Here is a 24,593-nt window from a genome sequence, read left to right as displayed (position 1 = left end):
CAGGAACCACTACTGAATGCACAGCACAATGGTGGTTTAAGAAATTTCGCAGCAGCAACGAGAGTTTTGAAGATGATGTGTGTAGTTGTCGGCCATCGGATGTTTACAACAATCACTTGAGTTGGGTGTCATCAGCTAGAATCAAAACCAAAACATAAAAAACTCTTCATCCTTATTCTTTATTTTATTTTATTTATTCTTTATAGACTCTGAGCCACGTTATGCGCATATATGACACGCAGACGGGGCTCTGATGAACGGCGAGTGTCCTGCGCCGTATAACTGGACCTCCACTGCCTTGTGGGCCAAGGTTATTTAACCAAAGGCTAATGGTGAGGTAATCCTGACAGAAACCTCCAAAGGAGCTTAGGCCCTGTAAGCTGCATCATATATGACCCACCGGTGTGTGGAATATGCTCTGGTGTTGCTCGATATAAATTAGATACACTTTTTACCACCTTGTGTATGTTGATAGCGGGAGAAAAGTAAAGAAAATGGCTGGCTGTAGCCTAAAACGGCAAAACATTCAATGAAGTTGGCAAATATGGTTATAAACGTAAATGGCAATAAGGGAACTGGAATTTCCGGGGCCTGGCCTGGCAGGTATTTCAGGGCTCCACAGCCTGGACCTGGTCGTCATCATGCTACTGCGAAGAAATATATGACAATGACCATCAGCTGTTGGAATGTGCGGATGCTGCTTGACTTGCCATTAGCAATAATGCGACAAGAGTGTAGATCTGCTCTTGTATCTAAGGAACTTCAACGTCATGACATGGACATAATTGCTCTGTCTGAGACCAGGCTGGCTGATGAGGGACAGTTTTCTGAGTTGGCTGGAGCCTACACCATTTTCTGGAGTGGTAGAGCAGATGGATGTAAGAGGGAATCTGGCATGGCTTTTGCTATAAAGGCATCAATTCTTTCTAGCCTGGAAGAACTTCCCTGTGGTGTGAGTAACCGGATCAACCAAGCACGAGGTGCAGAGGAGGTTGCGCAACATGCAGGATGAATAGTGGAGGCAGAAAGCTGAGGAAATACAGCTCACATCAGATTCGAACAACACCAAGGTCTATGGCGTGCGGTTTACGGATTTGAACAGTACCAAAGTCTACTGCGTGCGGTTTACGGACCATGCAGATCACCTATCACTCCTCTGCGCTTGAGAGTTGGTGGGGATCTTTTTCGAGACCCTACCAACATTCTTCATAGATGGAGGGAGCATTTCGATGACCTCCTTCTTATGTTGATCAGGAGTTTGTTAGGTCGATTCCTAGCAATCCGGTCAAGGATATCTTGGCAGAGGTTCCTTCTCTCCAGGAGGTTGAAGCAGCTGTCCATAAGCTGAACAATGGAAAGTCTCCTGACCCGAATTGTTTGCATGTGGAGATCTTTAAATGTTCTGGACCCAAAATGTTACAATGCTTAGCGGAATTGTTGCAGACTGCTTGGCGGGATGAGTGTATTCCGCAGGATTGGGGCGATGCATTGATGGTAGTGCTATACAAGGGGAAGGGTAGCAGAGATGAATGTGGAAACTATCAAGGCATCTCTTTGCTGTCAATAGTCGGTAAGGTACTCTGTAGGATCATGCTAGACAGAATGCTAGAGCACACTGCTGACGATGTTTTGCCTGAGTCGCAGTGTGGTTTCAGAAGATGTCGAGGGACAGTGGATATGATTTTTACAGCCAGGCAACTGCAGGAGAAATGTATAGAACAACAAAAGGGACTGTATCAGGTGTTCATCGATTTAACTAAGGCCTTTGATACAGTCAATAGGGATGCTTTGTGGGAGATTTTGAAAAAGCTTGGCTGTTCTGACAAGTTTGTAACCATCTTAAAGCTCTTCCATGATGATATGAAGGCTGTGATTAACGTTGGGGGAAAGCTGGCTGATCCTATCTCAGTAGAAAATAGTGTTAAGCAGGGAGACATTCCAGCACCCATACTCTTTGCGTTGTATTTCACCATGGTCTTTCGGATGGCATTTGGCGGATGCTCTGATGGTGTCTATATTCGTTACCGAACTATGGGGGGGGTTCAATATTAGGCGCTTCAATGCAAGTACAAAGGTACTCACCAACACGATTCGTGACTTGCTTGATGACTGTGATCTGGTGGTTCATACGGTGACTGATATGCAGCATCTTGTGGACACTTTTACAGTTGCCTGCAATGCATTGGGCCTGATCATCAATCTGAAAAAAACTGTCTTAATATATCAGCCTGCTCCGAGCATGCCATACTATGAGCCATTAGTTTATATCTGTGGGTCAAGGATAGCGGTTGTCACTAAGTTTGTATACTTGAGTAGCACACTGACTATGTCCGGTGCCTTGGATGATGAGGTATCATTATGGATCAGCAGGGCAAGTGATGCCTTCGGAAAGTTGAACAGGCGTTTGTGGAGACGTTATGGGATCTTGCTGCCAACTAAGATTAAGGTTTATGCCACATGCGTTCTCTTTACTCTTCTCTATTGTTGTGAAAGGGAGCATTTGAGACGTCTCGAGCGGTTTCACCAGATGTGCCTACGGTGAATTTTAGGTGTGGGTTGGCAGATGTATATCAGTGATGTGGAGGTGCTTGAACGAACCCAATGCCTTAGCATTGAGGCTCATGTTATTAAGCATAGACTGAGATGGAGTGGACATGTGGTGAGGATGTTAGACAGTCGACTTCCCAAACAACTCCTTCATGACAAGCTTGCCAAGGGAAGACGTCTGGCTCAAAAGCCTAAATTGAGATTTAAGGATTGTTTAAGATCCACCTCAAAAAAAATGTGAGATTGATGAAAAAACCTGGGAGAGTCTTGCTTTGGATCGCAGAGGGTGGGGAAGGACCTTGCGGGGAGGTGTGGGCAAGTTTGAGGCAGATCACTAAAATCTATTTAAAATTTAAAATATAACTAAGAAACAAGTCATCTGCCAGCATGGCATTTTCATACCAGCTGAGATTTATTTCAGCAATCATCCGGCAACCAAAGCATTAACCCATACCACGAAACCCTTTTTTGTCAGAATGCAATATGGTTAGGCTTGGTCCTAGGGAGTTTACCCTCCCAGGTATTATCTCCTCTGTTTATTGGCTGATCACTTCAAATGCCCATATCGGGGAATGCTAACAGGCCTAGTCATGGCTATTTATATCCAGTCAATATCTCCTTATGGCCTTGTTCCTAGTGGTACGAGCAACTGTTGGCTACTTGTGTGTGCACTCATCAAGTCAACATTCGGCTTAACATTCACAGGCAACATGAATTAGAACAAATACATGGAAGACAAAGAAATTGGGTTCTCTCTATTGTGCCAAAATGTTACTCACACCTCACAATATCCTGTATCTCTACAAAGCCACCATTCACCCATGCATGGTGTATTGGTATATGGGATAGTGCACCAGCCACTATTCTCTCCCACTTTTGAGAGGGTTAAAAAAAGAAACTCTAATTAATCATTAATTAATTTCTAATTAATGATAATTAATTTAAAAAAAAAGGGACTCTAATTGAATAGGTCCCACATTGTCTACCAAGCTTCAGCCCCTGCCTCATCACTTCAATGTTGCATCTCTGTGCTTGTTTTACAAGTACTTCAATGCTCTGACAAACTTGTTGCATTTGTGCTCCCCTCAATGTAAATACGCCAAATCAATTCAAGAATCGGCAAAATCCGACCCCTTCACTGTAGAGGTCTACTGATGTCGGAGAGCTTTTTACTCTGATAGTTTCTTCCCTCAAACTGCTAGATTTTGGAAATTTTTTCTCGTTTTGTGCTTCCTCGACTATATTAATATACAGAAAATGAAATGTAATGAGAACAGATATCTAACTGTCTAACTCCCTACTTAGAGTCTTGAACCTATTAGGTTCCACACTATCAACCCATCGCCACAATTTTGCATTCCTATGTTTATTTTAAAAGTATTTTAATGGAATGTGTTCTGATGGATTCATAATACTTGTGAATCCTTAGCATAACTTCTCTGATTAACCTGATATGCAGCAAAATTCCAAACCTTTACTGTTGAGACCCTCAGATGCTGGAAAGCCATTTACTTTAACAGATTCTTCCCTGAAACTGCTTGATTTTGGAATTCCCTTCAATCTCCTGCTTCGCTGACTGTATTGACATGCAGAAATTGAAATGTTATGTGAACAAACATCTCGTTGCTAAACTCTTACATAGTATTTTTGTAGATATGGTGCTAAATAGTAGCCTCTCACGTCCAAGTGGCAATGTATCTTGTTTGAAGTGAGTAAGAGTTAAAAAAAAAAAAAATAGCCCAGCAACATCAAACGTTCCAACATTTTCAAAGGTTTGTCCCTGGACAAAGCTGTCCATTTCAGGACAACATTTCTACTTTCTAAACTTTTATACAAACCAATGTACTCTTTTCAGGACAATCTACTTTTCACCCATTATAATTTTATACGAAATAACTTTTTTTTTTCCACCTACTTTCTATTCATTACGATTTTTACATGAACAATTTCTGTTTCGGAGAAAATTACCAACTACAATTTTGTACTTCCTAGGACCACTTGCTCTTCAACCTGTACGGTAGTCTTTCAACCCCAGTGACGTCCATGTTCATTCACCGACATTGGAGAAATAAACTGTCCATTTTCTGTCAACCCATTTTCGTGCGATGCTAGCAGCTGAAACAACCTGCTTTCATTTCTTCTACCTTTACTATGCAATAAAATTTTTATTCGTTTTTGACTCATATTTCTTTGCTATTGTTGTATTTGTTTTATGCTTCTAAAGAGTTATAAGACCAATCACTATCATTAGCTTTTGCAACAAGATATAAATCTTTTCAATATAATATGTTCAAAGCTTATTATCAATGTTTACACATTGCAAACATCGCACGCGTCAATATTTTTTCAATGTTAGCACGAATACATGAATTTGTGTACTAGCATAATAAAAATGAATAACCGTAATGAAAGAAGTTGCAAACATCATTACACCAGCAATGTCAAAGATTTTTTTTTACAAGGGAGTCACCACTTTTCAAGGCCCAAGGGCCACTCGAGGATAAGGGTTGATGAATGTAAGGTGGTAGTGTAGTTATCGTTAATGGTATAAGTTGGGTAGAATTTGATTATTTAAGGGGATGTTTCAACAAAAACTTGTTTACATTGGACTAGAAGGCTACCATACTGTAGTCGACTGGGAAGCAGGCCAGCAGAACAGTGTGCCACAAGTGGGCAGTTTTAGAAAAGAATCTTTATTTGTGGAATCTGCATTTAGATTTAGGTACAAATAGAGAGTAACATCCCCCCACTAGACCGAGTGGCTGTAACCCTCGATGGTGAAGCTGTGGAGATCAAAAACGCCAAATTTTACAACCACCAGTCAAGCAAAAGACAAAATCATCACCTGTATCAACTTGGCAAGAGCAGCCTTCGTCCATCTTCAAAAATGACTGTGAGTGAAGCTGCGGATCTACAAGACCATGGTCAGAACAATTCTTCTCTATGGATGTGAAATCTGGCCACATTGCAGAGAAGATCTTCATAAACTTGAAGTCTTTGATCACTACTGCCTCCACCGTACCATGCGCATTCACATCTCCGACCGGATTCCTAACTCAACCATATGTACCAGATGTAACATCCTTGACCTGGAGGAAACTCTGCTGAAAAGGAGACTCCAGTGGTTCGATCGCATGTTGCGCTGGCCAGGGATGAGTTTGTCCGTCAATTGGTGGCGCCCATTGATTGGAAGAAGCACCAATGTGACCAACTTAAGACTTAGCTTGTGATAGTAAAAGCAGATATGGAGATCATGTCTGGTCCTCGTGTTTTTCATGTCTGTCACTGGAACTGTCAACGGATGGATCATGCCATCAACTCTGCAGCCGACCGACAGGGGTGGATGGCTTTGACGTGAGATATGGTTAAAACCATTCAGGCTGGCTCAACCATACCTGATGAATGCCGCTACAGGTACAGCAGGTACAAGTATAAATAGAGAGTGGGGGAAATTGTTAATAGTGGTTGTCCCTAATTGAGTGTTTTTTTGTGAAAGTTTGGCAAGGGGGGGATCATAGATTGGAGCTCAGACGAGCACTTGCCATGAAAATAACGATAGAGCAGAGACAGGCTTGCAACATCCGTTCTGTTGGAAAGAGGTTGTAGGAAGAGAAAAGGGCATCACCTAAAAGAAATCTGAATAATAAATAAGTTATGCAGTCTTACAGATCTGTTTCATTAAGCAGAAACAAACGGTTATTATGTCAGTATTGTCTCTTTTCGTGCATATACTCTTCAGAAGCTTTTTTAGTTTTCTATATTGTTGGAATACTATTTCCATTATTCTCATTATATATATATATATATATATATATATATATATATATATATATATATATATATATATATATATTAATGATAGGATGATTACAGTATTTTTCCAATTACCGATTCTGTTCTAATTTTTTAAGTCTGATACAATTTTGGATTCCAGTTTTTTTAAACCTCTAAATATTTCATTATAAAGTTATTGTTTTTTATTTCTTTTTCGGTATTAAAAAGATTTATTATTTTGGTATCTAATTTACGTACGTGTTTACGGTGTGTACAGGTGTAAGATGTAAATTAACTGCAAAGAGAGTCACTCTTTCTGTAAATGCTCACAAAAAATAAAAAAAATATTAAAAAATGGTGAAAGAACATAAAGTAGGAAGAGCAAAAGAAATACAGAAATAGCGAAATGACAGATTGGTAACTGCTTCAATTAATTACAAATTACCAATGATTAGAAGAATCAAAATTCAATTTTTTGAAAACATAATTCAATCCGAGAACTAAAGAATATTTCAGTATGATATTATGCTTCTGAATTTTTTTAAATGAGGATTAATAATTTGTATTATTATTTGGATTACTAGTCTTATCTTATGCAACATAGGTGAATGTGACCTTTGATCTTCTTCAGGTATATCTTACTGAACTCGGGAATCATTCTGTCGAACTCAGGAATCTGCATAGAATTTCGAATAAAGCCTTTTATTCAACCTGAGGGGGTAGCTTGCTCTCGTTCCATCAGCCATGACTGGGTAGAAGTCCTAAAGTAATTCGCAATTGTATTCTTTAATGTCGTCATCACTGAGGATTGCATTTTCAACCTGTAAGAGTGCAACTTACAACTGAATTTTACCAAGTACTTTATCCACTACACCACGGGTCCTTGCAAATAGAACTTCTATCCAATCCTAGCAAACGGTATGAGAGTATACTACCCCTGTGGATTAAATAAAGGGTTGTGTAGTAAATTCCATGAAGATTCTAAAGTTCGACAAAAAGAATTCCAAGTTCAACAGAAAAAAATCTCTGAGTGCGACAAGATACACCTGAAGAAAGCCAAAGGCTACATCGATCTAAATGTTGTGTAAATAACATGCAAGATAAAAGTAATGAATGATCCAAATGATAAGAATTTTAGCCTAGTAGTAGTATCGTATGGGTTAGGCCTCTATACCACCATTTTTTACCCAGTCTTAGAAATTGCCTTGAGGTAGATGGACTATTGCATAGCCTCCTTCCAATCGGGTGATTGGACACTGTAGGATCAGGTGATCCATGTCCTGGAGGAGGGGGGGCCTTCCTTGCGCTTTGAATAGATTTGAGAGTCTATTTCTCTCCACCCGTGTTTGTTTACTGCAACCCTGCAGTGTCTTGTTCTGATCCAGTTTGCGTCTACCCACTGCTTCCTACTATTTGTAGCAAAACCTGGGAGGTGCAAAGTTGGGTTTTCAATGATGTCTCCTCCTTTAGGAGTATTGTTTCTCCATTCCTCCTTCCATGTCTCAACTTTGTTGAAATTTTTTTATTTTTGAGTTGTCGAAGAACTTTCGGGACTTCTGGAGGCATCTAGGGAAATTTTAAAAATTTGTTGGATTGGTTTAACGTGAGTTTTGTGTGATTGAAATATACAGGAAAACAGGGAAATACACCTAGATTAACTCAAATTTCTATGTACATAAAATTGGGTATATGTATATTCTGTAAAAATTAACTTTAATTAAGACGGTATCATTTTGGTTATTAAATTATTAAATAAAACTATAACTATTTGATTTTATTGTTACCCGAAAATAAAATAAAAAGGAAATTTTGATGTCAAGATGTGTGATTGAAAAACGAGGACTTGTGGTGATTAAATCAGAAAATAATTCATACAAAAGTTTAAATGATAATTCTTTGTTGAAATTTATATTCCTTCTCACTTTCCATGACATGGACATGTTAAATCAAAGTATTTTCAGACAAATATTTCCATATCTAAAAATAGTAACACCTATCCGCGAAAGTAATAAGCCAGTGCAAAGTTGGAAACTCTTTAAAAAAAAACAGACAAACAACAAAAAATACTCCACCAGTCAACCTAACGAAAAGAAACCCCAAGAATGCATACAAACCATCCCAAACCCGTCTGTAACCGGAGTGGCAAAAGGAACAGACCTCCACAACTTACAGACAAAAGAACGCATTGACTAACATACCAGCTTCATCTCTCTCTCTCTCTCTCGCTTTCTCTCTCTCTCTTTCTCACACACACACACACACACACACACACACACACACACACACACATATATATATATGCATCACAAGAACAAATTTAGCGCGCACACATACACAATGCCACGTAGTCAAATACTCAAATACAAACATATTCAGAAAATGAACATTTTGACTAATATTTTGATTAATATTCACCCAACTTCTCTGCCCAAACACGTTCTGATAACAAGAAAGTAACTTTTACATTTTTATTCCTTATATAAAATGTGTTATAAAATTTTTGTATTTTTCATTTTTCCCATCTAAAACTCTGTTTAGGTGCTATCTGGTGACTTGTGTTATTTTAAGGTTTCAATTCCATTTTCATTTTATTATGCATGATATGTATATATATATATATATATATATATATATATATATATATATATATATATATATATATATATATATATATAGGATTGAAATGTAGTTTGCTTGAAGCATTGTGTGGGATAGGTATGTAGTAGAGATTTTGAAGGCTATCACAATGCGAGGAATGAAATATAGTCGTTGTTGGTAAGAGAAGACGAGAACAAGTGGCGATTTACAAATCAATAAGTACATACATATATTTTATATATACATATATTTATTCAGTTGTATTGGTAAAATATCTTACTTGTTATGTTTGCGACAATATCCATTATTAATTTTGGAAAAAATTCCCTTTTTAAATGGTGGGCGTAACAGATCGACTCAAAGCATGCTAGATGATCGAGCGGAAGTTGGGTAGCTATGTAGGGCCTTGGAGCAAATGTGCGTAGGGGATTTTTGTATGGTCTGATTAGGTAATTAACATCTTTATAATTTTTTTTTTTATTTCTATTTATTTATTTGTCTTTTTTTCTTTTCTTCTTGGTTTATAACTTGTTGCTTTAGCGTGAGCTTTTTTTTCATTTTTCCGAAATTAATAATGGATATTGTCGCAAACATAACAAGTAAGACATTTTACCTAATACAACTGAATAAATATATGTATATATAAAATATATGTATGTACTTATTGATTTGTAAATCGCCACCTGTTCTCGTCTTCTCTTACCAACAACGACTATATTTCATTCCTCGCATTGTGACAGCCTTCTAAATCTCTACTATATATATATATATATATATATATATATATATATATATATATATATATATATATATATATATATATATATATATACTAGCAAGCTGTCCGGCGTTGCCTGGTGATAAACTACGCTTAAATATGATAATTTAAATCATGCAGATTACATTATTATTATTATTATAAAGCAAATTCTTTATTGATTGTTATATTGTACTTAATATATATACTAAGGATTACTAAAGTTAAAAAAATGACTTCAGTGTCATCAGATGGAATCGAAACCAAAACATTCAATGTTACAACCTTCGTCATTATTTAATGCTTCAGCCTTCGTCGTTACCATTTGAGCCAGGCTAAAGAATAAAGGCTAAAAATTGAGCGACTTTAAGCTAAAAATGTATTTGTACGCATGCTCAGATTTACTTCTGTCAAAATCATTTTGTTTTTAATTTTGACTCATTAGCAGCTACCTTACAGGCTAAAATTCAAATCGAAAGTATTCTCAAGGTCCAAATACCGTATATATTAAGTTTTAAGTCTGTAGGCTAAATATTTAGAGAGGAGTTTGGGAGAAGCGTTTCACACATACACAGAATAGGTTACTTTTAAATATATACTAGCAGGTCACCCAGCGTTGACCGGTCGTGAAATAAGCTTAAATATATTTTAATTTATGCAGATTTTGTATCTAATATTATGGAGTCAATTCTTCATTGATTATTATATTGTATTCAATATATAGTAACGATTTAAAAAAAAAAAGACTTGGATATTATCGGTTAGAATTGAACCCAAAACATACACCTCTCAAGTCTAAGTCCTTAACCTCTGAGTCACACCCATTTGCTTGTGAATAAATAAAAAATAACGTTGTTTAATCTATGAATATAGATTCGTGCATGCAAACAGGTTTAGTCGACTATGCCCGCCAAGGTCAGCTTTGTTTTCAATGTTGACCAGTTAGCAACAATTTTTAGCAGGGTAAAAACCAAATGGAAAGTGTGCTACAGGTCTAAATACCCTATATATCAAATTTCAACTCTGTAGGCCAAATATTCACAGAGAAGTTTGAAAGAGACTTTTTTCTCTCTCACACACAAGGTTACTTTTATATATTTACTAGCAGGCCACCCGGCGTTGCCCGATCATAGAATAAACTTAAATATGATATTTTAATTCGTGGTGATTTTGTATCTATTATTATAGAGTCAATTCTCTATTGATTATCACATTGTACTCAATATATAGTAGCGATTTCACTTTTAGTAAAAATACATGCGATTATTATCGATTCAACACAGATTATCTCCACACAATGCTTCATACATATTTATTTTTTTAAATGATCAATTAACAAAAAAATCAATAATAAATCTTTGTTATTGACTGCCCTTACCATGACTGAGCTCTAATTTATGATTTGAATATGTTTTGCCTACATGTCTGCTTAGACAAATGGACTGATCACCGACCCACAGGTTACTAAAATATGAAAGTTTTCCAGCTGCTGACCAGGTCAATACAGACTAAAGAGAATTCCCCCTCCCCTTCTCGTTTCTGTTTCTCTTCAAGATTCCCCCCTCTCTTTCTTTCTAAACATTTTGGTAGTAAGTTTAGGCATGCGACATTTAAGCATTTTGTTCATATGACAATTCATTCGCATTTCTCAAGGAGGAGGAAAAGTGTAAATAACACTATTCTGAAGAATACAATTGAGAATTACTTAACATTTTTATCCGGTCATGGCTGACGGAACGAGAGCATGCTACCCCCGTGAATTAAGTAAAGGGTTCCATTCAAAATTCCGTGTAGATTCCAAATTTAACAAGATACACCTAAAGAAGGTTGAAGGTTACATCGACCAAAACGTTGTACAAGATATGAACAGTAGTTTAAATAATCCAAATTATTCGAATTTTCAATCTCCCACTCCAAAATTTTGGGAGAGATGATTTAATTTGAAATACAGCCTCAAGGAAGGAAAAAAACTGTCTTTAGAAAAAATATGTTTGTAGTTTCACACTTTGACCAAAATCCAAAATATATTTTTTTTTGTCTTTTGAAAATAATGTTCATTTGTACCTTTTCACATACAAAATATTTCTTTGTTTTAAAACAGACCCGGCGTTGTTCAGGATTGAATGAGGATAACTATTATAGTTTTTCACTATACTCATATTATATCACTTTCTTTATTTTTAATCTCCCCCTCGCCCATTTAGTCCCAAAATATAACCGTAATAAGCTGACATCTCTCTGAATTACTGCCTTAAATTTCTTTCAAATTGGATGTACATACAGGATTCTGTTCGAAGTTCTGTGCAAATTCCAGAGTTCAATGGAATGATTCACAAGTTCAACAAAATACATTTAAAGAAGTTTGGAGCTTATGTTGACTGAGACATTGTGTAATCCCAATCAAAATACGAAAGAGTCTAAATAATACAAAAATTACCTATTTCTGAAATAATTCACAGGTAAAATAAGTCTGGACCTGCACAAACAAAACATGAAAAAGTGACACGAAGCAAATATAAAATCCTAATTATTTCAGAATACCACTGATCAAATACAGATAACTAAAGACCAGGCAGAAAAAGAAAGGAACTATCAAGTGTTTGTGATGATGATCTATTCTTTCATTGTTTCGTTTATTTCTATTTTTATATGGATGTACAAGGTGGAATGATAAGATTGTCGCATTAGAAAAGACGACATGATTCCATTTCCATTTGATGAAAACCGATTGTCTTTTTTTTTGTTGTTGCAGACCATCTACTAGTTGGCCAGTTATTCCAAGAACGATAGGAGCCTTGTATCATGTCTGAAAGTGACACAATGTTCAATGAGTGGGATCAGGGATGCGCCACTGTACACCTCATGCTTTCTACTGATCCAATTCATAGCCAGCACTTTCAAAATGCATCAATGGAATGCCACAAATAACAGGGGCATGCCCAGGGTGATGAAAACAAAGTTTCCGGATACGGTTATGATCTTTGGTCTGGTTTCAAGTGAGGGCCACATTATGTCACGTTTTTGAAGTCGACTTGAAAATCGACTTGAAAGTGTACTTGGATGTGCTGAAGAGTGTGGTGATTATCTGGTGCAATCAGGTGGCCACTGACAGACCCTGAATGTGGCAGCAGGACTCGGTGGCGACCCACAAGTCCAGGCTTGGCTTCAGAAGGAGTGCCACGACTTTGTATGCTTCTCTCACTGACACCCTCCTCCTCCAACCTGAACCCGCTGGACTACTTTGTGTTTGACGTATGTCGGGGACATCACCAACATTACCTCCCACAACACCAAAGCCAACCTGATCGCTGCTATCTGCCGAGTATTCACTGAGCTCTCGCCGGTGCTTGTGAAAAAGGCATGCTCCCAGTTTCAGACCTGTATCAGGGCATTGATTTAGGCTGAAAGCGACTACACTAAATAGATATCAGCTCTACTACATAATCAAGTTACCTGAATTAATTTTTTCAATAGAAGTTTTAAAATAAAGCGGTAGTGTCGTTTTCTTTAGGGCGATATTTTTATCGTTCCATCCTATATGTGACATATATATATATATATATATATATATATATATATATATATATATATATATATATATATGTATATATATGTGTGTGTATGTGTGTGTGTGTATATAATAAATATTAACAAAAACAATTTAGATACAGGATAAACCTAAATACTCTCTTCTTAATTTCTTTTAGTTTTTGCGACTTCATTTCCCATTCCTATTGTTCTCCTATATAAGCTCCAATGATACTTGTTGAGCTTTAGATTGTCCAGATAAGTTTCCTCTTATAGAATTGAGCTCACTCTTTTCTTCTAACTCACTAAGCTATATATATACTAGCAAAAGTATCCACCGTTGACTGGGTTCAAAAACAGCCTACAGAAAATGGACTCTGATTTATGAAAGTATGATAGGTTATGAAAAGGAAGGGTTGTAAAGAGATAGCTTCGAATTTGGGGGTATCAAGACCAAAGCAAAATATGATGAAAGTAAAAATAAAATAGATAAACCCCATAATTTATTATATGATACCTGTTCACACTAAAACACTTATCACAATATTCTGTGGATCTATATTAAAGACCCTTGTTAAACTTTGTGACATATTTCCATTCTATGGAGGTCAGACGTGAACGAACACCCCAGAATTTTATTATACCATATTTCTTCAAACTGAAACATAATTATCAAAGTATACTTACGCAGATAGATACGAAAAGTCTTTATTAAAGTTTGTGCCTATTTCTATTCTACGGAGGCCAGGCGCGAACGCAGACCCCACAAATTTATTATACCATCCCTATTTAAGTTAAAACATACTTATCAAAGTATTCTTATGTACATTTATATCAAAAACACTTGTAAACGTTTTTTTTTAATTTTTAAATTTTTTATTTCCATACTTTGGGGACCAGGCGCGAACGCAGACCCCACAATTTTAATTAACCAACGTTCTTCCAGATCAAACATACCATTCCTGTGTCTTGATACATCTACTATCAATATATGTAATCAGTTTTTTTAAATAATCAACCATATAGGAGCCTATTCATGACCACACACACACACACACACACACACACACACACACACACACACACACACACACACACATTCAGCTTTATATTATAGATATATATGTATATATACATATATTTTACAACGATCATAACCTGTATATTTGTATATAAATGTTTAATTTGCATAAAGACTCCCCCCATAAGTATATATAACCCTAAACATTCGACCCTCTCGTCATTGACCATCTCTCTTAAGATGGGCGAAACGTCGATCCTCTAGGTCTCTTCGCCTCCATTTTAATTTCATATCGTCGGGTTTTATCCATTTTTTTAATAATCATATATATATATGTATATATTTTTTTTTTTTACACAGTGATCACCACTTATCAAGGCCCGGAAGCCACTCAGGGATAAGGGTTATTGCAAGTACATTACGTTAGTGTTGAGATTTGATGAAGTGTTTAAGGGGGCGGTTCATTAGGAATTTGTTAACATTGGACTTGAAGACATCCAGGTTGTAGTCCGGAGGGAAGCAGGCAGACGGAACAGAGTTCCACAGGCGTGCAGTTCTAAGAAAGAAGCTTTGTTCATGGAATCCGCGTTTTGATTTAGGCACAGATATAGAGTGGGGGAAATTTTTCACAGTGGATTCAGCTAGACGGGTGTTTTTCATGAAAGATTGGCGAGGGGGGACCAGAGACTGGAGTTCAGACGAGCACCTGCCATGGAAATAACGATAAAACAAGGATAGGCTCGCAACGTCTCTTCTGTGGGAGATAGGTTGCAGGGTAGAGAAAAGGGCATCCCCCACTAAGCTAGGAAGTCTATTTTGTACTCTGTCAAGGCAGGATAGGCTGTTTTTAGCAGCTCCTGCCCAGATATGGCAACAGTATTCCATCCTTGAACGTACTTGGCTTTTATATAGATAAAATATATATATATATATATATATATATATATAGTAAACTACTGACACCTGAAAGTATCCTGTACTTCTATAAGGCCACCATTCGCCCATGTATGGAGTATTGTTGTCACATTTGGGCTGGTGCATCTGCTGCTAGTCTCTCGCTCCTAGACAAGGTTCAAAAGAGAGTCGCCAATCTGATAGGCCCTGAACTGGCATCTAAGCTTCAGCCTCTGTCCCATCGACGAAACGTTGCATCCCTCTGCCTGTTCTACAAGTATTTTAATGGTGAATGCTCTGACGAATTGCAAGCACTTGTGCCCCCACGACGTAGACACTCTCGACAAACCCGACAGGCAGCTAAATCCCACCCCCACGCAGTAGAGATCCCTAGATGTAAAAGATCTTTCTACTTCAGTAGTTTCTTCTCCAGAACTACTAGACTCTGGAATTCTATTCCAGGTCCCTGCTTCCCTAACTGTACTGACATGCAGAAGTTCAAGTGTAACGTGAACTGACATCTAGCTGCCCAAATCCCAACATAGTGCCCCAAAAGTTGCTGCCCCTAATAGTAGCCCCCTACACCAAAGTTGCAATATGCCTTGTTTGGGGTGAAAATGTAATAAAAAAAAAAATATATATATATATGGCGATTAAGCTATACTGAATATTCTGCGTTTCATCCACTCTAGGATTCTTCAGGCTTATGCCTAAAGAATCCTAGAGTGGATGAAACGCAGAATATTCAGTGTAGCTTAATCGCCATATATATTTCATAAATTACTAACTAGCTCTACCTACGTATTGAGCTCTTTTGAAGTAAATACTTAAAGTTTACGCATAAATTTATACTTTCGTATATTAATTTTATGTGAGTAAATGGAGTAGTTATATATATATATATATATATATATATATATATATATATATATATATATATATTCATTTTCTTCCCTTGTTAAAACATAAATTTTATACCCAATTTATATTAAATGCTAGTGTGGTTCTTGATAATACCCAAAGATTCTATCGTCATTTCAAAAATTCCCCTGCGAAGGTCAGGGGTTATACCATAGATTGGTGACCCTGAAGTGATAATCCGACCTTGGTAAGGGCATTTTTTGGAACGACGATAGCGTTTTTGAGTATTATCAAGAACCACACCAGCATTTAATATAAATCGGATATAAAAGTAATGTCTCAACAAAGGAAGAAACTGAAGGAAATATTCGTGCCTGCATATAGAAATGGAAATAAACAAAACATGAGAAAATAGAAGAGACACCACATAAAAAAGCAACCTTCATATACAGTGGCTTCTTTACGCATAGAATATTATCCTGAATTCATGCATTCGATTTTTTTCTGAAAATCTTTACATACTGAATTTTGCAATTCAGTCAAAATCCTCTTTCTGAAAATATGTTCATTATTGATTATGTTGGTTTATGAAGAAATGAAAGGTCAAATTAAAAATATCAAATTGGAAGTTTAGTATTAAATTTAGTATTAATAACGCAATGTGACACATTTCAAACGTTCTGCTACATGATACCCAACAAAAGTTTATATGACAATTTTAAAGTTCCATTGTCTTTTCTGGAGATTTTGCTCAAGCTTTTACTTTGATGCCAATAACAATTTAAGTGAATGAAATAAATGGTTGCACGTGGAATTAACTTATTTATGATACAGCAATCTTTTTAATGTTACTTTTAGATAGTGGACGTGGCAATATTCCCAAACATGAATCTACCAAGACCAGTTATTTCTCTCGGAGACAAACTAGGCTATAGTGATCCCTCTTGCTTTAAAAATACTCAAATTCCGTTGTCACATGATATTTTGTTGGGAACTGTCGCACCACACATGGTCGAGAAATAAAATTGGATTTTAATCTTAGTTCCAGGCCGTCTAATCTACAGAGAGTACAGGGTTTAGTATGTTTACTAGCAAAAAAAAAAAAAAAAAAAAAAAAATCACGGGAATGCAAGTCTTTGCTTTGTGCTTTGCAAATCTGTTTGTACATTTCAATGGGAATTATTTGAGCATTCTTCTGTTGTATGTCTCATTTATTGGAAAATTACAACTAAATTTTACACGTGGCGTAGTGGATAAAGTATTTGTTAACATTCAGTTGTAAGTTACACTCATCTGGAAGTTGAAGTTTCAATTATTAGTGCGGGTGACATTCAAAATACAATTGTGAATTACTTAAAACTTCTACCAAGTCATGGCTGATGGAATGAGAACATGTAATCCCGTGGATTAAATAAAAAAAATTTTCAAAATTTTGTACAGATTCCAAAATTCGATGGAAAGATTCCCGGGTTCGGCAGAAATATTCCCAATTTAACAAGATACACCTGAAGAAGATAGGAGGTTACATCGACTGAAACGTTGTGAGAATTTCAAATCATTCTTCAGTTGGATGAAAAAAGGTATTCTGTATGTTTAATTTATTGTATTCATAGTTTGTTGTATGAAATATTTTTGTCTGCCATATTAGGAATAATGTATTTAATTGTATGTTTAATCTATATCTTCTTACTCCGTTTATCGTCATTAAAGTTTATCATAAACTTATCATCATCTTAATATAGATGGTTTTCTCTCTTTTAACAATGTAATAACGCATTTGATGTTTGTCACAGATAAACTATTAATAAGAAAATGTGTTTGCGTTAGTGATGTAGTTAATAATGTATTTATAATTTCTTGTAGACAAACTATTAATAAAGAAAATGTGTTTGTGTTAGTGATGTAGTTAATAATGTCTTTATAATTTGTTGTAGACAAACTATTAATAACGAAAATGTCATTGTCTCCATATTTGTCAAAGAATAGACAGTGAATCTTTACAATCTCTTGTGTGTTGAGGATTAATTTAATTTATCTACCAATGCGTTGCTAAACTTAATGAAATAGAATATCAAGCATTCTAATTCTTTATAGCGATATAACCAGATTTAAATAATTGAAGAATAAGTTCGACAAATTAATTTACGAAATGAAAATTCCTGATTTAAGCGTTAGATAATTTACTGATGGAACAACTTATAGCCGCCCCCCTTTCGGTCTTTTCTATAAATGCTATTATGGCATGTATTCTTCAGAATTGTTTAATTTATTGCCTGCTTCATTTGTTCCAGCTCTTTTGACACGTTCATCTAGTGATCTCCATCAATTCGCTGTTTTGATACCTCATTGTAATACAGCTTCTTATTGCAGTAGCATCTTTCCAAGAACTGTGAGTTTGTGGAACTTTCTTTCTGTTGACTGTTTTCCTCCTACCTGCAGCCTTGGTCTTTTCAAGAATAAGGTTAATAGTCGTCTCCCGTCTTTGTGGTAATCATCTTTCGTTCTTGTTAGCTCCTTACATCAAGTGACTTCATGCCTTGTCTGGAGCGATTTGCATTTAAAAAAATATTTGTCTTAAATAAATAAAGGAAACATGAAATTATACTCCTATAAATTTATTTGTGTGTGTTGTATTGATATTCATATTACAAACCCTTTTTTCTATTTATTTAAAAAGAAAATACAACTTTGTTATATATGAGTCGTGGAATTGCATTCACTAGCAAAAGATCTAGCTAATTTGCATATTCTTTTAAACATTCATTTTAATTAATCCCTATTAGTTTTTTCGTTTTCTTATAGGATGATCATTTTTAGTTAATTATTACGTGTAATTATATTCATGCAGATATTCTACATGATTTATACTTGCATAATATTTATTATATATGTTTATGTATATATATATATATATATATATATATATTTGTTTAAAAAGTTTACTACCAAACTCCTCTATCAGTTTTGGTCTGCACACATGAAACTTAATATATAGAATATTCGAACCCATGCGCAACTTTATATTTGTGTTTTAGCCAGAGAAAATCTGTGCAAAAGTGTGAAAATTAAAGAAATGGAATTTGCCAGGTGAAGGTCGAACGAGGGCATTACGAATATGCATGCGTAATGTAATAGCTATTGGTTAATGTTTTAATTTTTATCCTTGCAGCAAACAGGTCTTTATAGCTCAGGCATTAACGTCAAAGGAAAAAGTAAATCATAAACTAAACATTTTGGCTTCGATTCTCGGTGGTGGCACACGAGTCATTTTTTTAAAAATCTTTTTAAATCATTACTATGTATTGGGTCCAATATAATATAATAATAAATACGAAATTTGCATTAATCAAAATATCATATTTAAGCGTATTTTACGACCGGGCAATGCTGAGCGGTCTGCTAGTCTAATATAAATGCTAAACAAGCTTTCATCACTTGTGATATAAAATATTTTTCAATTATATTAATTTAATATAAGTTAATCAACGTTTATTTCTTTATGTCATTTTCGTGTGTACTTTATAACACAAAATACAATCTAAAATATACTTTTGTTCTGCGATTAAATTTTGTTTGAAAAAAATCTATTTTTATTGTTTTAATTAATTGTAATTTGTAATTAACTATCTATCTTATTTCTATATATTTCTTTTGCCCCATAACAATTCAATCTTTTCTAATATTTCTTAGTAACTCTGAGTGTTTGGAGAAAGAGTGACTATCTTTTTTTTAGCGTTTTCATCTACTTTATATACGTGTCTTTGTAATACCATAAGCACATATGTAAATTAGATAGCAAAATGATTTTTTACTTATATATACTACTAATACTACTGCTACGACTACTACTAATAATAATGAAGCGACTAGTAGTAGAATAGTAATAGTTGTTGTGACTCAACGGGCCATAAGTACGCCTAGTCTCCCTCTATATAAAGTTAGGCATGTGTATAGGTTTATATATTTTTCAAGGATTTATATATTTTTCAAGGATTCATTTCAAAACTAATAAATCGATCATTATGAATCATGGCATATATATTCTAGGCAACATGATGAACAGTGTGGGCACATTATTTTATTTGTAAACATTACCATTTAGAGTTAATGCCTCAAAAATCGCTCCTTTCTTCAAAGACTTTAAAAATAAATAAGATTCCCAAAAAATTGATGGCAAAATGAATTACGCTACACTAAATGTTTCATCATATTATGTAATAAAATCTTAATGGGACTGGTGCATGTGAGCGTCCATAATATGTATGCATGGGTTAAATTACTAAATTAATGAACTCGTCATTGTGAATTCTGGATACATATTCTAGGCAACATGGTGAGTAACATGGCCACATAATTATTTCCCCTGCTTATTTTTTTTAATAACCATAATACAATTTTCTACCATTGGATAGATAGATTATAAAGACAAAAAATACAGATCATGATAAATTATGGAATATATATTCTAACCAACATGGTGAGATACATTATTTTTTGTAAAGTCCTCATCATAAAAAAAAAAAATCTTGCATCTTTCTAAAATATTTTAAAATAAACGAAACACAAAAAAAATAATAGAAAAAATTGCTCTACATCAAATGTTGAATCATATTATATAATCAAATTTTAACTGGACCGGTGCATATACATATGAGTGCCAGTAATAGGTGTGGTATAATCTCTAAAACTAACGAACCGATCATTATGGATTATGGGATATGTATTCAAGGCAACATGGTGAGTAATGTGAGCAATTATAAATTTTTTGTAAACTTTACCATTTAGAGGATATGTCCACATAAGTCTACCCTACTTCATTCTATAAAAAAAAAAGTTAGATACGATTTCATACCAAATAAATGACGTTTATTTATGATATAATTGTAATACATATTATTTATACTTGTCCTGAGACAGGTATTCTAATTTTTTTGTAAAACTTACATGCACACAGTCTAATGGTTCAATGTTAGTTGTTAAAAAGCTAATGATTTTACAAGACATCTTATTTCGTTTCCGAATTTTTTTTAGGTAATTATCAGTTATTTGTATTATTCAAATTATTTGGACTACTGTTGTCATCTAGAGTGATATTTTTCCAACGTTTCGGTCGATGTAACCTCCAACCTTCTTCAGATGTATATTCTTGAACTCCTGAATTTTTCTGTTAAACTTGGGAATCTGTACTGAATTTCAAACGGAACCCTTTATTTGATCCATGAGAGTAGCATGTTCTTGTTCCATCAGCCATGATTGGGTAGAAGTCCTAAATAATTCTCACTTGTATTTTGAGTGTAACTCGCATCGAGGATTGAACCTTCAATCTCAAGAAGAGTGTAGCTTACAACTGCCCATGTACTCCCATGGATTAAATAAAGGATTTTGTTCAAAATTTTGCACGGATTCTAAAGTTTGGGAGAAAGATTCCCGAGTTTAACAAAGATTCCAAAATTTGACAAGATACACCTGAAGAAGATAGGAAGTCACATCGATTGAAACGTTGTGGGAATGACACACAAAATGAGAACCGATGAATGAAAATAATAAGAATCATCTTTCTATTTAGATTTGTTTTTTAAAGTCCATTAATAAAGCAGAAACTCAAAGCTTAAAGATTGTTTTGAATTTGATTAAAAAAATCTTGCTTTTATCATTGAAAATTTGATGAAAGGAAGGTGGGTTCCCTCTATCATGCTAGAAAACTACTAACACCTGAGAGTATCCTGTACCTCTAAAAAGCAACTATTTGCCCATGAATGGAGGCGGGTGCATTTACCACTAGTTTCTCCCTCTTGGATAAGATAAAAAAAAAGGGTCTCCAATCTAATAGGCCCTTTTTTTTTCACCACTTATCAAGGCCCGGAAGCCACTCAGGGATAAGGGTCCTAATTTGTCAAGTAAACTCCAACCCCTATCCGCAATGTTGCATTCCTGTGCCTGTTTTTAATGTCTTTTAATGGAATGTGTTCTGATTAATTCACTGCTCTTGTGTTTCCTCGATGTGCACATCCCCTACAACCCTGCTTAGCAACAAGATCACACTCCTTTATTGTTGAGGTCCCTAAATGCCTGAACACTTTCTACTCTAATAGCTTCTTCCCTAGAACAGCTAGACTTCCTGCTACCTGCTTCCCTGACTGTACTGATATGCAGAAGTGTACTGATCTGAAGTGACCTGCTAATTGATTGCTTATTAATTTATATCATAATTGTTTTGTATTTCTAATAACTTTATTACTGCTATTCACTAGCTCCCCTGGACCTTAAAGAGTTGCATACGCCTAGTAAGTGAATTGAATGACTTTGAGTGTCTTATCTTTTTGGACATCTTTAAATATATTCTAAAAAGAGACACCTATAAAAATGGTTAGAATTCAATATTTTAAATGAATTGCCAAATTGTGGAGATTTTTAAGACATTTTATTTATTTGAAGGTTCGACATTAAACTTGCATATGTTTAACAAAATATCAAAACAATTTGATACCCAGATAATGGCATGTATATCTGCTAATATATGTGTGCCTCTATATATTTGTATACGCCCCCACCCCCAAATGGAGTGATAATGCATGTGTATATAATTGAAGGCAACTCTCCAAGGCTCAGGAGAGCTTATTAATACCAGTAATAAAGTTATCTCTAAAAATGATGACAACAAAAATATGACAACATAAATTGATAAGTGAAAAATTAGCACAAAATTTCAGGCTCTTAAAGCAAAACGGTTAATGCGCTCGACTACAGGCTCGGTAGTTATGGGGTTGAATCTTGTCACAGTCAGCCATGCTAATGAGCAATTGTGACGGTGAAACATGTGTCAATGGATAACTATATTATCCATTAATATTGTTATAGCCCTGTTAAAAGGTTACAATGAAAAACGGAACAGCAAAATAAAGTAACAACATGTATTGCAAAGCATACAATAGATGGGTGGGTGTTCGTCGGCTACGAATATCTATTGACATCTTACAGCTTAGTCTTCTGGTATCTATTGAGATTGGAATAGTAAATAAGTAACATAGGTTAGTTCCGCCACAACACCCCCCTCTCAAGCTGATAACTCCGAACAGTGTATCAGTATATTTTCTTTGGTCCATGGTCCACTCTCTTTTTTTGTCAGGGTCCACCCTCTTTGGATGGACCAAGAACGGTTCGGTGATTTTCCTTTCTGTCCGAACGTTGTGGTTCTGGTGTGATTTGGGGAGGCTCAAATCAATGTGTCGTAGACGGTTTCAATAAACTCTATTTCTTAGGAGATTCATTGTTCAGGGCGAAATTGTTTCTTTTGGTCCAAGAAAAAACGTCTTATTGCCATTTTTTTCATCTATTAATCACAAGAATTTAATAAATGTTGGAGACACACCCCTACTGCTTGGAATAATGAACTATTCCATGACGTCACTTCCGTTGATGACGTCACTTCCGAGTAACGAGGACTGGTTGACGAACACGCAGAGAGTATGATCGCCACCAACTAGTCCAGCACCTGAGCAAAAATAATGCTCAATTTACTTTTTCGTGTATTTTCGTTAATACATATTTATTTAAATGTGTTCTCCCTCGTCAATTATTCAAATACTAACATTACAACACTGGCGAACGAGAATTCGAACACACGAAAAATCCAAACACAACGGTTTGGCGGCGAGATAATTCGATTTTACACCAAAATAAGATGTCAGTGATATTCGAAATAGCTTACGCTAGGACCCTGAAAGAAACAAAAGAAGCAATACAAGTAAGCTCTGGCTTAAATACGAGAAAAGTTTGGATTAAGTCGTAAGTAAAACCTCTTTGTCTCTTTATGAAAAAAAAAAGTGAAAGAAATGTAAACCAAAACTTTTTCTTATTTCTTGTTAAGTTGTACCAAAATTAATTTTGGTTTCTAAAAAAAAAGAAAAGAAATAGAAATAAGAATAAAATAAACATTACACTGTACTTTGTAGGGAAAAGGAAGAAAAGAATTGACCTAAATTCTAAATATAACTGTCCACTTTTTATGCAAATTTAGGCTTTTCATCTGGAAGTGAAACATATTTCAATATTCCAACATTTTATTATTAGAATTTTATTAAATACTTTCTTATTTCTGGTCAACTGTCCGTTTTTAAAGTGAACATTTTTCCCTCTTTTTTGGGGAAAGTTGCAAATATTCTTTTCCTATTCCCTGTTAAAAGGTTTGGAAGCCATTTTTGTTGCAGTAAATCTTTTGAAAAAGATTTTTTCACTCACTTTTGTTTGCCTTTAAAGTTTTGTATATGAAAATACTAAGTGAGACCTGACAGCCTTCACACACACACACACACACACACACACACACACACACACACACACACACACACACACACACACACACACACACACACACACACACACACACTTCTTTTATCAAAAAAAGAGAAGAAATTGTGTCGTTCGCCTGGGAAGGATATCCAATATGGAGGATTTCAAGACCATAATTACGCAATTACTAAGGGCTCAAATGGATCACTAGAAAAAGATGGAAAAAGTTTCAAAAATCAAATGCACATGTTGGTGGAGAAAGTGTTTCTTCAACAGAAAGAACAAGACGAGAAATTGTAACTTCAACGGAAGAAACAAGAAATT

General features: G+C 35.2%; 1 protein-coding gene across 1 annotated transcript in view; it reads right to left on the bottom strand.

The window, feature by feature from the left end:
* The window catches only part of LOC145291527 (uncharacterized), a 1,250,821-nt gene that overhangs the window by 1,157,038 nt on the left and 69,190 nt on the right, over window positions 1-24,593 (bottom strand). The window lies entirely within an intron of this gene.

The sequence above is a fragment of the Euprymna scolopes genome, chromosome 12, assembly GCF_053919585.1.
Source record: "Euprymna scolopes isolate OS-2025 chromosome 12, ASM5391958v1, whole genome shotgun sequence".
In the NCBI taxonomy this organism is placed as follows: Eukaryota; Metazoa; Mollusca; class Cephalopoda; order Sepiida; family Sepiolidae; genus Euprymna; species Euprymna scolopes.
This window is presented reverse-complemented; position numbering and strand designations above follow the sequence as displayed.